This window comes from Ovis canadensis, chromosome 2 (assembly GCF_042477335.2).
Source record: "Ovis canadensis isolate MfBH-ARS-UI-01 breed Bighorn chromosome 2, ARS-UI_OviCan_v2, whole genome shotgun sequence".
NCBI classification, from domain to species: Eukaryota; Metazoa; Chordata; class Mammalia; order Artiodactyla; family Bovidae; genus Ovis; species Ovis canadensis.
In genome coordinates this window covers 51,547,929-51,563,327 of record NC_091246.1, presented here as the reverse complement: position 1 = coordinate 51,563,327, position 15,399 = coordinate 51,547,929, and the positions used below count along the sequence as shown (strand labels likewise).

Genomic DNA, 15,399 nt, shown 5'->3' with positions numbered 1-15,399 from the left:
CCTGGGTTGGGAAGTTCCCCTAGAGAAAGGATAGGCTACCAACTCCAGTATTCTTGGGCTTTCATGGTGACTCAGACGGTAAAGAACGTGCCGACAAATTGGGAGACCTGGATTCAGTGTCTGGGTTGGGAAGATCCCCTGGAGTAGGTTTTGGCACTCCAGTGCATTCTTGCCTGGAGAATCCCATGGACAGAGGAGCCTGGTGGGCTAAAGTCCATGGGGTCTCAGAGTCGGACAAAACTAAGCAACAGCACAGATGACAGTGGATAATTTTTATTCTTTCCAAATAAGAAAAAGTTTAAAATTTTCTACCAGACACAGGTATCACTTTAATTATCAGAAGCAGGGAAAACGAATGTTATTTAAGAAGAGGAGAGAAGATTTTGGAGAGCATTGTTCGAACTTCAGTGGGTTGAAAGCAAGCTGGGCACATCGTTTATCTTGCAAATTCCTGACAGGTAGTGTTTTCATAAGGGAGAGTGGTCTTAGGTCCATTTGTGGGAGTGTATTTATAGAAGTGAGAGCTTTGGGGGAAGGAAATTGATTTTTTTTTTCCCCTTGAACTTTTTAAATTGTTTCCACTCCATTTGTAATTGAGCCCAGGCATCTATTCTTATTTCTTCCTTTCTGGACACTGCATGAGATCTAAAAATGTTAACTGGCTTAGGATGTAGGTTTTGCTTAAAATGATCCCCTTAAAGTCTCCACTGGACTTTCTCTCATGCTTAAAAGAGGGGGTCCCAAGAAAAGCTGCCTTTTGCATGTATTTTGCCCCCTTATCTTTGGGTAACTCTGGATATTCCCAATAACCAAGTTGGGAACCACCTTTGCCTTACTGTGATCATGGGTGCCATCAGCCATGGGTCAGCCATGACAGGTAGTGCTGGGTGCTGTTTGTTAGGAAGGTTTATTTAAAGACCAGTCTGGCATCACCTTATCCTGTGGACGTAACATTAGTCTGCAGAAAAGGAGATTAGAGCTGGGTAGAGTCTCTTTAAATATTAATTGGAGTGATGCCTTTTGCCACACATCTCCACAGAGCTTTGAGCATTTCACAGACATTACCTCATCATTAATTTTTGTGGTGTCTTGAGTGAGAAGCTGATGGCAGGTACTATGGTCTCCATTTGGGGCAGAATATATAACATATATTTCATTTATTTTGGCCATGCTACGTGCATGCAGGATCTTAATTCCCTGACCAGGAATTGAACCCATGCCCCTTTCAGTGGAAGCCCTGCTGGGAAAGTCCCAAGCATATATTTTAAATAGTTAAAATGTCCAGTACTAGACAAACTCCTAAGGACTAATTAGGAGTTGTCCTAACTAGATATCAGTGGATTTAAAAAAAAATAGAAGTTTTTGTTTGTTTATTTTTGGTCTTTGTTCACAATTGTCCTGCGTCTTCCATGGATTAAATTGCCTTCACTGCTTTTTGTTTTACCAGCGTTTATTGAGTGCCATGAACAAGGTATAGTGCTGAGTACTATGGCCAGCAGTGAAATTTAACCTCCTTAATCCCACACCAAAGGCCTTTGATGAGAGGGCTTATACCTGCCTATGTACCCTAAAACCCTCCACCCTACTTCACATACCCTTTGTGCTTCACATCCCTCTTGCTGAGCTGGTCTTCAGGATAGCCCTGTGCCTAGCATCTCCCTTCTTCTCCAGCCACTGTCCCCAGTGCTCTTCTGGCTACCCCTACAGGTCTCACCCTCCTGTCTTCCACACTCTGGTCACCTCCTCCACTGAACCTGCCCTGATATCAGCCTACTGTTTCCACAGCTGTATGCCATCTTCCACCAGCAAACCCAGGCATTCTACCAGCCACTTTGTTGTGGTCCTTACTAATTTTTACTTTGTATTTTAGTGATTTATGCACACTCTTGATGATATTTCAGGATTCCTAACTGCAAGGAGAGTCCATTTCATCTTTCTGTCTCTCTCTGTGACTTGTTCATGTTAGATGTGCAAGTATTTGTTGTATAATGGAATGAAATGGGTGTAATTTCAGGCCAGGGTTCACCAGTTTGTGCAGGGTACAGAAGACAGAGATCATTGACTGAACCCTGCTTGGCCTGAGCCCTCCTTTGATCCTAATCACTGAGGCCCCTTGCTGCCTACAGGCCTAGTCTGTCCTCTCACTGACTCACACCATTTTTCAGCTAATATATATATATTAAAAATCATTCCTTTCTCATGGCCTTCTAGGAAGACACAGGAAGAGAGACAGTTGGAGTGGTTTTAAAAAGATTATCTCTGTGCTTATTTCTTTCTTGACTTCTGTTGTGCACATCATTCACACTGCCTGGGACCCTAGAACTTCAAAGGTCTTCGTCCAGAGCATCTCTGTTCATGAGCTGGCATGGGGGCTGGTATCATCTCGTGCTCCACCTGTGGCAGGCTGTTGAGGCTGGGCAGGTTATTTAATCTTCCCATGGCGTCATTTCCCCATCTGTTAAGGGGGGATAATGTGCTTGAGGGTGACCTCCCTCCCTGGGATGCTGTGAGGCTTATCGACTTATTGCTGTTGCTATTAACTTGAACGGAAGATGGCTGGGCAGAAACAGGGAGAGACCAGGCACAGAATAAATTCTCCAGCCATCAGATGGATGCCTCATGAGACCTCAGACATCACCTTCTGTGTTGCCCTTGGCACAGAGGAGGCCAGTGTGCTATTCAAGAACCTCTAGGATTTCCTCTCTCAGCCAGCTCAAGTGGCTGAGGTCTTGAGAATGGCATCTGGAGGGCTTCTGGGCTTGCTGAGCTGAAAGGAGAGAGGCTAGACTCATGTTAAGGACATAGCTGCAGCTGCCCAGTATCAGCAGATATGTGGGACCCAAGCCACAAAGACCATCCAGCTTTGCCCACATGGCCTGGCAATCAGTTTTTCTCGGGCTCATTGACGAACTCCAGGAAGGTTATTTGATATTCACATTCTTGTGGCCACAATCTTTGGAATGTGGCCTTTTATCTTTAAAAATAGCTGTGTGCTGGGAGGCCCAGGTGCAGTGTCCTGGGATGGGAGGGAGGTGCCAGCATTGGGAAGAGGGGCAGATTTCTTTCCTTGGAGGACTCCCTTTCACTCTGCCGGACTGGTGAGTTAATGTTTTCTCATTCTATAACCTGTCCTGTTTTCTCTAGACTGTTCTCAGAAAGGAAATAGTGGTGTTTTTTTTAAATTGTAGTATCTTTGTTGTATATTTTTAATCAATTTTTATGGCATATTTGTTCTTGAGCACTTAATATTATACACGAAGCTTGTTTAAGGAAAAGTTCTTTCTCTCATAATTGCAATTTATTTTTTATATGTTCTGACATTTTGTAATTATTTCACATGTTTTGTGTTTTGTAACTGCAATGTGTTTAATCATTTGATACGAAGGGCAGACATGGCTCAGACGGTAAAGAATCTGCCTGCAATGTGGGAGAACTGGGTTTGATCCCTGGGTCGGGAAGATCCCCTGGAGAAGGGAAGGACAACCCATTCTAGTATTCTTGCCTGGAGAATTCCATGGACAGAGGAGCCTGGTGGGCTACAGTCCATGGGGTCACCAAGTGTCAGAAACGATTGAGCCACTAACACTTAGTCTTTTTATATATAGATGGGATAATCATTAAATACTTTTGGGACTAAATTGCCACCAGGTTTTCAAACTTGTGAGATCACAGAATGTAAGACCTGACACTGGCGATTTAGAGGATGAATATCTGTTTCACATGGTGCAGGGATGTCCTGAGATAGTAATGAGTGGTCTTTAGTTACACAGCTAACTAGTGACAGAGTCAGGATTTGAACCCAAGGCTTCTGACTCGCTTCCCCAGAACTCTCTGGTTTACCTTGTAGAATTTAGCTTCTGAACTACACATGATAAGGAAAAGAAGAAAATCACATTCCAACTTAATTTTTCTGTGTGTTTTAATCTAATTAAAGATGGATTTTCTAGCTTTAGGAATGCCTGTGCCATGTACCACAGCAAATTGTCCTCTGTTAAATCCTTGGATTCATTTTCCAGACCGCATGGATGATCCTTAGAATGTGGTCCCTATCAATGTTACCAGCAGCTTGTTAGAAATGCAAAATCTCAGCCCCACCCCAGACTACAGACACAGAAACTCTGGGGGTGGGGCGCATTTGTCTTTTAATGAGCCCTCCAGGTGATCCCATACTCAGCTCAGTCAGTCAGTCGTGTCTGACTGTTGGTGACCCCGTGGACTGCAGCACGTCAGATTTCCCTGTCCATCACCAGTGTTTGGCGCTTACTCAAACTCATGTCCATAGAGTTAGGGATACCATCCAACCACCTCATCCTCTGTTGTTCCCTTCTCCTCCTGCCTTCAATCTTTCCCATCATCAGGGTCTTTTTCAATGAGTCAGTTCTTCACATCAGGTGGCTAAAGTATTGGAGTTTTCAGCTTCAGCATCAGTCCTTCCAATGAATATTCAGGACTGATCTCCTTTAGGATGGACTGGTTGGATCCCCTTGCAGTCCAAGGGACTCTCAGGAGTCTTCTCCAACACCAGAGTTCAAAAGCATCAATTCTTCAGTGCTCAGCTTTCTTTGTAGTCCAACTCTCACATCCATACATGACTATTGGAAAAGCATAGCTTTGACAGATCTTTGTTGGCAAAGTAATGTCTCTTCTTTTTAATATGCTATCTAGGTTGGTCATAACTTTTCTTCCAAGGAGCAAGCCTCTTAATTTCATGTGTGCTGTCACCATCTGCAGTGATTTTGCAGCCCCTCAAAATAAAGTCTGCACTGTTTACATGGTTTCCCCATCTATTTTCCATGAAGTGATGGGACCAGATGCCGTGATCTTAGTTTTCTGAATGTTGAGTTTTAAGCCAACTTTTTCACTCTCCTCTTTCACTTTCATCAAGAGGCTCTTTAGTTCTTCTTCGCTTTCTGCCATAAGGGTGATATCATCTGCATATCTGAAGTTATTGATATTTCTCCTGCCAATCTTGATTCCAGCTTGTGCTTCATCCAGCCCAGCATTTCTCATGATGTACTCTGCATATAAGTAAAATAAGCAAGGTGACAATATACAGCCTTGACATACTCCTTTCCTGATTTGGAACCAATCTGTTGTTCTATCTGCAGTTCTAACTGTTGCTTCTTGACCTGCATACAGATTTCTCAAGAGGCAGGTCAGGTGGTCAGGTATTCCCATCTCTTGAAGAATTTTCAACAGTTTGTTGTGATCCACCCAGTCAAAGGCTTTGGTGTAGTCAATAAAGCAGAAGTAGATGTTTTTCTGGAACTCTCTTGCTTTTTTGATGATCCAACAGATGTTGGCAGTCTGATCTCTGGTTCCCCTGCCTCTTCTAAATCCAGCTTGAACATCTGGAAGTTCATGGTTCACATATTGCTGAAGCCTGGCTTGGAGAATTTTGAGCATGACTTTGCTAGCACATGAGATGAGTGCAATTGTGCGGTGGTTTGAGCATTCTTTGGCATTGCCTTTCTTTGGGATTGGAATAAAAATTGACCTTTTCCAGTCCTGTGGCCAGTGCTGAGTTTTCCAAATTTGCTGGCATATTCAGTGCAGCACTTTCACAGCATCATCTTTTAGGATTTGAAATAGCTCAACTGGAATTCCATCACTGCTACTAGCTTTGTTAATACTGATGCTTCCTAAGGCCCACTTGAATTTGCATGCCAGGATGTCTGGCTCTAGGTGAGTGATCATAGCATCATGGTTATCTGGGACATGAAGATCTTTTTTGTATAGTTCTTCTATGTTTTCTTGCCACCTCTTCCTAATATCTTCTGCTTCTTTTAGGTCCATACCATTTCTGTCCTTTATTGTGCCCATCTTTGCATGATATATTCCCTTGGTATTTCTAATATTCTTCAAGAGATCTCTAGTCTTTCCCATTCTATTTATTGTCTTCCTGTATTTCTTTGCGTTGATCACTGAAGAAGGCTTTCTTATCTCTCCTTGCTGTTCTTTGGAACTCTCCATTCAAGTGGGTATATATTTTCTTTTGTCCTCTGCCTTTCGCATCTCTTCTTTTCATAGCTATATGTGAGGCCTCCTCAGACAACTGTTTTGCCTTTTTGCATTTCTTTCCCTTGGGGATGATCTTGACACTGCCTGCTGTACAATGTCATGAACCTCTGTCCATAGACATTCAGGCACTCTGTCTATCAGATATAATCCCTTGAATCTATTTGTCACTTCCACTGTATAATCGTAAAGGATTTGATTGGATCATACCTGAATGGTCTAGTGGTTTTCCCTACTTTCTTCAATTTAAGTCTGAATTTGGCAATAAGGAGTTCGTGACCCGAGCCACAGTCAGCTCCCATTCTTGTTTTTGCTGACTGTATAGGGCTTTTCCATCTTTGGCTACAGAGAATATAATCAGTCAGATTTCAGTATTGACCATCTAGAGATGTCCATGTATAGAGTCTTTTGTGTTGTTGGAAGAGGGTGTTTGCTATCACCAGTGTGTTCTCTTGGCAATCTTCTGTTAGCCTTTGCTCTGCTTTATTTTGTATTCCAAGGCCAAATTTGCCTGTTACTCCAGGTATCACTTGACTTTCTACTTTTGCATTCCAGTCCTCAATAATGAAAAGGACATCTTTTTTGGGTGTTAGTTCTAGAAGGTCTTGTAGGTCTTCATAGAACTGTTCAACTTCAGCTTCTTTAGCATTACTGGTTGGGGCATGGACTTGGATTACTGTGATACTGAATGGTTTGCCTTGGAAATAACCAGAGGTCATTCTGTCGTTTTTGAGATTGCATCCAAGTACTGCATTTCAGACTCCTTTGTGACTATGATGGCTACTCCATTTCTTCTAAGAGTTTCTTGGCCACGATAGTAGATATAATGGTCTTCTGAGTTAAATTCACCCATTCCAGTACATTTTAGTTTGCTGATTCCTGAAATGTCAATGTTCACTCTTGCCATCTCCTGTTTGACCACTTTCAATTGGCCTTGATTCATAGGCCTAACATTCCAGAATCCTATGCATTATTGCTCTTTACAGCATTGGACTTTACTTCCATCACCAGTCACATCCACAGCTGGGTGTTGTTTTTGCTTTGACTTCGTCTCTTCATTCTTTCTGGAGTTATTTCTCCACTGATCTCCAGTAGCATATTGGGCACCTACCGACCTGGGGAGTTCATCTTTTTGTGAACTTTTGTGTCCTATCTTTTTGCCTGTTCATACTGTTCATGGGGTTCTCAAAGCAAGAATACTGAAATGGTTTGCCATTCCCTTCTCCAGTGGATGACGTTTTATCAGAACTCTCCACCATGACCCGTCCATCTTGGGTGGCCCTACACAGCATGGCTCGTAGTTTCATTGAGTTAGACAAGGCTGTGGTCCATGTGATCAGGTTGGTTAGTTTTCTGTGACTGGGGTTTTCATTCTGTCTGCCCTCTGATGGAGAAGGATAAGAGGCTTATGGAAGCTTCCTGATGGGAGAGACTGACTGAGGGGAAAACTGGGTCTTGTTCTGATGGGCGGGGCCATGCTCAGGAAATCTTTAATCCAATTTTCTGTTGATGGGCAGGCCTGTGTTCCCTCCCTGTTGTTTGACCTGAGGCCAAACTATGGTGGAGGTGATGAAGATGGTGGTTTCATTCATCCTTCAAAAGGTCCCATGCATGCACTGCTGCCCTCTGTGCCCCCAACCCTGCAGCAGGCCACCGCCAACCCACACCTCCGCCTGAGACTCCTGGACACTCACGGGCAAATCTGGGTCAGTCTTTTGTGGGGTCATTGCTCCTTCCTCCTGGGTCCTGGTGCACACAAGGTTTTGTTTGTGCCCTCCAAGAGTCTGTTTCCCCAGTTCTGTGTAAGTCCTGGTAGCTGTATGGTGGGGTTAATGGTGACCTCCTCCAAGAGGGCTTATGCCATACCCCGGTCTACTGTACCCAGATGCCCTGCCCCTGCAGAAGGCCACTGCTGACCCATACCTCTGCAGGAGACACTCAAACACAGTTCTGTGTCAGTCTCTGTGGGGTCTCTGGGTCCTGGTGCACACAAGGTTTGTTTGTGCCTGTACTCAGTAAAGTAAGATAACTATTGCCTGGCACGTCTTAAACTGTATCCCACCCCTACCACCCCTCCCATGTTTGGAAGCCAGTGTAGTGACGCACTTTGGCTTTTTTGTTGATTTTGACTGTTCACTGCAGAAGGAGCTTCTCTGTTGCTAGTTTTAAATAATAATTCCCTTTCTTCACTCTTCCTCCCATCATCACAAAGCACACACGCAACCTAGCAATGAGTGAGATATTTGTGGGCAAATAATGAAAGTAAAGAGAGGATACCAATGAAAACAGTTTTGTAAACAGCAAAGTGTTCCAACCAGTTAGGTATATTTTTAAAATTTTAAGACTTGCTACCTTTCTAAGGTCAGAGATAAATTAAACTACCACTGACTGTATTGCATTATGTTTTGTTTCATTTGTTTTTTTATTTGTTTGTTCAACAGATATTTTAGTACCTTCTATTTGCATGGCATGTGTTAAGTGTGAGGGGAAAATGTATTTGAGTTTATAGCTTATCAGGAAATAGAGACTAAGTTCAGAAATGACTGTAATATGAGCTATACATGCATGCTAAGTCATATCAGTCAGACGACAAGTCTTTGCAACCCTCTGACTATAGCCCGCCAGGCTCCTTGGTCCATGCAATTCTCCAGGCAAGAATAATGGAGTGGGTTGCCATGCCCTCCTCTAATGGATCTTCCCTACCCAGGGATTGAACCTGAGTCTCTTACGTCTTAAGGCAGCCATTGATAAACACATGAGAATCATCTCCAGTGAAAGGGTTATAGAAGCCCAGAGGTGATAGAGAGGATGTGTTACAGAAGAGGACATCATGGAATACTTCATGGAGAAGGGAGCATTGGAGTGAGTCTTAAAAAGAGGCAGGCTTTTGACATGAAGAGTTTGGAGATGCATAAAGAACATTCTGGGGCTTTGCTGGTGGCTCAATGGTAAAGAACCCACCTACCACTGCAGGAGACACAGGTTTGATTCCTAGGTCAGGAAGATCCCCTGGAGAAGGAAATGGCAACCCACTCCAGTATTCTTGCCTGGGAAATCTCATGGGAAGAGGAGACTGATGGAGCTACAATCCATGACATTGCTGAAGAGCCAGATCGAATTAGTGACCAAACAACAACAAAAGAACGTTCTAGGCAGAGATGGAAAAAAGATAAAGGCATGACAGGGGCTCTCAGTGCTTTTGTCTGAATGAGGGGTTATTTGAAGGTTAGTTAGTGTTAGTTGCTCAGTTGTGTCCAACTCTTTGTGACTCTATGGACTGTAGCCCACTGCTCTTCTGTCCATGGAATTCTCCAGTCAAGAATACTGGAGTGGGTTGCCATTTCCTTCTCCAGGGGATCTTCCCAACCCAGGGATCAAACCCAGGTCTCCCGCATTGCAGGAACATTCTGTACTGTCTGAATCACCAGGGAAGCCCTATTTGAATGTGATTAACAGGTGGGCTGCCGTCTATGGGGTCGCACAGTGTCGGACACGACTGAAGCGACGCAGCAGCAGCAGCAGCAGCAGCAGCAGCAGCAGCAGCAGCAGCAGCAGCAGCAGCAGCAGCAGCAGGAAATGAGGCTATACAAGTAGGTCAGTTCCTAAAGGAGGAGGATCTTCAAACACCCACTTAGGAGTTTGTTCTTTATCCTTAAGGCAACGGGAGCCATTGAAGGGTTTTGAATGAGGGCTAGGCATGACTAGAGCTGTGCTTTTAGTAAGTCTAATCTGCTGTTAGTGTATGATGTAGATTGAAGTGTGTGAGAGGGAGTAGGTGAGACTTCTGTTTTTATTCTGTAACTGTTTTGCAGCAGTATGTTGATACACTGGAAAAATCATCTCAATGTTTATTTAGGAAGTAATTGGTTTTTCTTATGAGAGTCATTGGATTTTGACATAAACTCCCATGGCCTAGATTATTGTCCAAGGAAACACAGCTCTAATTTTATAATGAGGAATCTGCAAGAAAGTAGAAATTGTTTAACAGAATGGCTTTATAGAAAACTTTCAGAACTCCTTCCTTCTTTGTTTTGTCTCCTGACATTTTCTTTTAAGCAAAAAGTATTTGTATTCATTTTACTCAGTAATGACCTAGTAATGCCAGGTCGCATAGACCCTATAAATAATGAATTCCTAAAAGATAAATCTTTCTTTTCTTTTTAAGATTTTTTTAATATGACCATTTTTTAAAGTCTTTATTGAATTTGTTACCGTATTGTTTCTGTGTTATGCTTTGGTGTTTTGGTGTGAAGCATGTACGATCTTAGTTCCCCAACCAGTGGTTGAACCTATACTCCCTGCACTGGAAGGTGACGTTTTAGCCACTGGACAGCCAGGGAAGTCCCTTCTGCTTCTTCTTACTCAGCCTCCAAGGTAGTTTTCCCTCTCACTCAAGGCCTTATTTTGTTAACACACCTGAATAAAATTCATTTTACAAAGATCTGCCTTATTCCAATGGTGGCTCTAGTGGGAATAGTGGTAGGAAACCTGAATATCATAAATTTTTTAATGTGTTGTTACTTCAACTATTTGTTATATTGAGAAGACCCTGTTCATTGTTGAGTTTTTTTTCAGTAGGGCTATCTTTGTAGGGTTTGGCTTTGACTCATTAGCACTAGGCTTCCCTGGTGGCTGAGCTGGTAAAGAATCTGCCTGCAGTGTGGGAGACCTGGGTTTGATCGCTGGGTTGGGAAGATCCCCTGGAGAAGGGAACGGCTACCCACTCCAGTATTAGTCCATGGGGTCTCAAAGAGTTGGACAGGACCTAGTGACTTTCACCTTCACCTTTAAATCACACCATTGGTTTTAGTCATTCAACCAATGTTTACTGATTATCAGTTAGGCACTGAAGAAACACAATGACCTGGACAACCACAGTCCTACTGACATGGAGCTTATACTCTAGCAGGGGATATATAAACACGGAGTTCTGAGAGAGGGAAACTAGGGATATATGGACGCACCCAACCCAGAGTTGGAGATCAGAAAAAACGTAACAATTAGGATATGGACCAAGACCTAAAAATCAACTAGGGTAAACCAGTGGTTTCCTGAGACTGAGAAGGCATTGTTGAGGGGAAAATGGGAGAGTGACGGCTAGTGAGTATAGGATTCCTTTCTGGGATGATGAAAACATGGTAAAATTCATTGTGGTAATGGTTGCACTCCATAAACATACCTAAACTACTGACTTGTACACTTCAAGTAGGTGACGTTTATGGTATGTGAACTACATCTCAATAAAGCTGTTTTTTTTTTTTAAATGAATCAGACAAGCCAGGAGTGGGAAGAGGGTACCTGGCAATGAAATGGCAAGTGCAAAGGCTCAGCAGCAAGAGCAAAAATGGGAGAGATTTGGTAGGGCTGCATTCCCTGGGAGATTGAGAGCAGTGAGACAGAGGAAAGAGTCTCAAATGGATGCCAGGGTCCTGTGCTTGGGAAGCTGGGGGTAGTGGGGGGTTTAATGATGCCCATGATGTCCGTGCCACAGAGATGCTCCAGTGTGGGCTGGTTAGTGTCCGTCACGTGGGAGTAGTTCAGACTTCTGAGCTCTCTGCCAGTGAGAATCATGGAATCAGGGGTGGTAGGGGCCTTAGAATCCTTCTAGGTCTAGAGGTGGAAATGGAGGTTTTAGAAGAAGAAGGGGCTTGCTAAAGATCGCACAGGGGCAGCACAGAGGCAGATAAGGTGTGCCCCTGCTGACACTCAGGCTGGCTGCATTTGCTTGCCACGTTGCCAGTCTCCAGAGCTTTGTTTCTCTGCTCAGAAGTTGTCAGTCTGATCCTAAAATGAGGTATCATTGTACACAAACAATAATAATTGGAATGCAAATAAAAACAGAAGACATTTACAGCCTAAACCCATCATCCATCAGATCAAACTTGCTGTTTTGTGTCTCCTGCCTGCCACTGCCCAACATCAATTTTACAGCTGTACCCAGAACACAGATATGGCTTTATAGCCCAGAGTTTACACTGTACATGAAAACAGTTGCTTTTCCTGCAATGTTATATGGCTTCTGGTTATCATTTCTTAAGGATTCAAAAAAGAGGATGTGCTATAACTTACTTACTCTCTGTTGTCAGGTGTTTTGTTTTTCTTCCTTGGAGATATTGTCTCATTGAGCATCTTTGTTGCACAGCCTTTGTTGCACATTCCCACAGAATGCTTTCTTTCCTTGAGCAAAACTCCCAGCCAGAAGAGTCTCTCTGTCCTTTTATAGTGGATTGGCCCAACTGGACACTTTTCTGAACTGAGGTCAGGGACAGAAGGCAGAATGCTCAATTAGGGCTAAGTTTCTGTGTTTCTGGGCCCTACTGTCTTCACTGATTTCTGACTCCAGTTGGCATCTGTTCACAGTTGTCAGCACTGCTCCTAATGGCTGCCATCTCTGAACAGCTGACCTGATTCTCTGAATCGCTGGCTATAAACTGGGCAATTCTACAGGATGGAGAGGAGGTTTCTGGGCAGAATGCTTAATCAGGGCTTAATTAAGATGGCCAGAGTGGCTCATTGGCTTGAACCCTTGCACAGGGTCCTGATTGGCAGGTGACACCTGGCGTTTTTGGCTGTCTGACAGCCACCAGCCGTCCCTAAGCCCCATGCAGAGATGAGCAAGACACATGCTGCCACACTGGTTGGTAAGAGCCCTTTCACAGACTCCCTGGAGCATTTTCGACATCCCTTTCTCATGGGCCCCATGCTCTGCCTCACGTTGGTTAGGGGTTAATTATGTAGGTGTCGAATCCTCTTGATAACACAACAAACTCTCGAAGGGCAGGTGCTGTGTCTGGCTAACCTTGATCTCCTCTACCACACCCAGCACAGGGCACAGTAAAAAGAGAGTGCTTGATATGAATTGAATGGAAGCGTTGATTTTTTTGGACCAGATCCCTCCACTTGAGATAGTTGCAGGGACTAGACTTGAGAAATGCAGGGACTGAGAGCCTACAAGCCCATGGCCAGTGCCAAGTCTGTGGGAAAGGTGAAGACTTTTTGAGAAGACCTCAAGATCTCTCTGGGCAGGACATAGCCTGTTGTCACAGGTCATGAGGCAGAAGCTCTGAAAAGCATGCCATGCACCCAGCTTTGGGAGCCATTCTTAGATTCTTGTGCTGTAGTTGTGGTTGTTATTGTTCTTTTAGCATGGTCGATTTGGAATCTTGCTTTCTTTCCCTGGATTTGCTTTCTTTCCCTGGATGCAAACACATGGAGGCAAATCTCAGTCCACCCAGGTGACAAGCTGCTTCATTTGAGCCACTCTGGGGTGCTCGGTCTGAATTTCTCAAGCACTGTATTTGCTGTGGGTTTTACTTTTGGTGCCTGTGGTATCAAACATGCCAGAAGCTATTGAAATTAGTTGGCAGGTAATGACATTTGATGACTCATTTGATCATAAAAAAACAAATCTAGCCTTTGAGTCTACATTCTACAGTTTTGTTGAATCTTACCCAAATGATGGTAAAGAGGATTTTTCTTAATGGGTTTGGAGCATTTGTAATAACCAACAAGTCTATGAAGACAAAAAGAACTTCACGTTGAATGTCGAAGGGATACTAGAAGCTGGAAGATCTTACGGTCTCTGAGATAGAAAATCCCTAATGAGCTTCTGGTCCAGCACCTGGATTCTTTGTGCACCTGAGAAGCAGCAGGTAGCCCCACGGAAAATGTGTTATCATGAAGGCCCCAGGCATCAAGGCTTTGGCCCCTTTTCAAGATGGACTTTTGGCTGTCTTGTATTTGAAATGGTTGGTCATATATTCTGTAATGTATGTGTGGCAAAATACACAGAACATAGAATTTACCTTTAAAACATCATTTTCAAATGCACAATTCAGCAGCATTAAGTGTATTCACAGTATTGTGCTATCATTACTGCTATCTAGTTCCTGGATTTTTTCATCTCAGAAGGAAACCATCAGACAAATATACCCTATTCCCTCCTCCCCTGAGTCCCTATAATATATAGTATAGATAACTAGATTATCTCACTTACTGTGAGGTGGGTGAAGTCAACCCACTTCACTGATACAGGTTCAGGAAGGTTAAGGTACTTGTTGAAAGATGCACAAGTGAGTGAGAGCTGGGACTGGAACCCAGGTCACGTCCAGGCCTGTGCACTTGACATGAGAAGTTACTTCAAGAGCCTTGAAGCCAGCAGCACTGTCAAAGCACAGAAGGAGGGAATGAAGATGTGCCCACCACATGAGCTCTCCATGCCCTGGAGACTGCTTTGAAAACTGCAGCTGCTGCTGCTGCTAAGTCGTTCAGTTGTGTCCTACTCTGTGTGACCTCATGGACGGCAGCCCACCAGGCTCCCCCGTCCCTGGGATTCTCCAGGCAAGAACACTGGAGTGGGTTGCCATTTCCTTCTCCAATGCATGAAAGTGAAAAGTGAAAGTGAAGTCGCTCAGTCATGTTCGACTCTTAGCAACCCCATGGACTGCAGCCCACCAGGCTCCTCCATTCGTGGGATTTTCCAGGCAAGAGTACTGGAGTGGGGTGTCATTACCTTCTCCTGAAAACTGCAGAGGACAGTGCATAACCTTCACAAACTGTGCTCGTGTGTCTCCAGCAGATCACTGCTGCCATTCTGCTGTGAATTACAATTGGGTGTTTATAGCTCTGACTCCCCCCAGTGAATTACAAACTCCATGAGGGTGAGAACTGTGCTCGCTTGTGAGAATTCCCGCTCAGCCTGTGTCCTGGCACACTGCTGATCAGTGAGTATTTCCTGAGTGAGTGTGTGGGTGTACGCCTTGACTTGGAGAGAAGGAAAGGGAAACAGGTGCCAAGATGATGTCTGTCCAGGTATGTCATAGCCAAGGGCTTTGACGAGAATTGAAAATAAAGAAAAGAGCTCTCTGGCCTTCTGGAGATGTGAATGGGAGAACCCATAATGGGAAAAACTTTGGCCTGACCCTGACTTCCAGCTCCATAGCACTGATAAACTAATCTAATTCTTTTTTCTCTCCCTAGCACTTATCAGTTTTTAACATTCTTAATTCATTTCCTGTATTATGTTTGTCATTTCTTGTCTAGTGAGAGCTTCCATGAGAGAGTAAGCTTCATCAGGGTTGTCAGTTTGTCTATTTTGCTGCACTCCCTTTTCCCCAAGCCCCTCGACCTAAGCCAGCACTAATTCCTTTCTGTCACTATAGATTTGCCCCTGCTCGACTCTCATATGAATGGAATCACATAACACATATGTCCCTGGTGACTGGCTCCTTTCACTGAGCACAGGGTTTCAAGGCGCATCCATGCTTGCCTCTTTACAAGCAGCAGAACTGAAACTCAGAGGGAATACTCGTGACCTGGGTTATGTGGTACGGCTGATTGCAGGTGTTCTGTCTCTCTGTCCAGGGCTTCTTTTCCTGCCCA

General features: G+C 44.0%; 1 protein-coding gene across 2 annotated transcripts in view; it reads left to right on the top strand.

Annotated features, from left to right (window-relative positions):
• Positions 1-15,399, top strand: part of FRMPD1 (FERM and PDZ domain containing 1) — a 107,592-nt gene that overhangs the window by 20,145 nt on the left and 72,048 nt on the right. The window contains exon 1 of one of the 2 annotated variants that reach the window (XM_069576140.1): positions 3,062-3,098. The exons of the other annotated variant lie outside the window; for it this stretch is intronic. The gene's annotated coding sequence lies outside the window, so the exon portion shown is untranslated. Of the gene's footprint in view, positions 1-3,061; positions 3,099-15,399 lie in introns of those variants that run through there. 2 annotated transcript variants of the gene reach the window in all.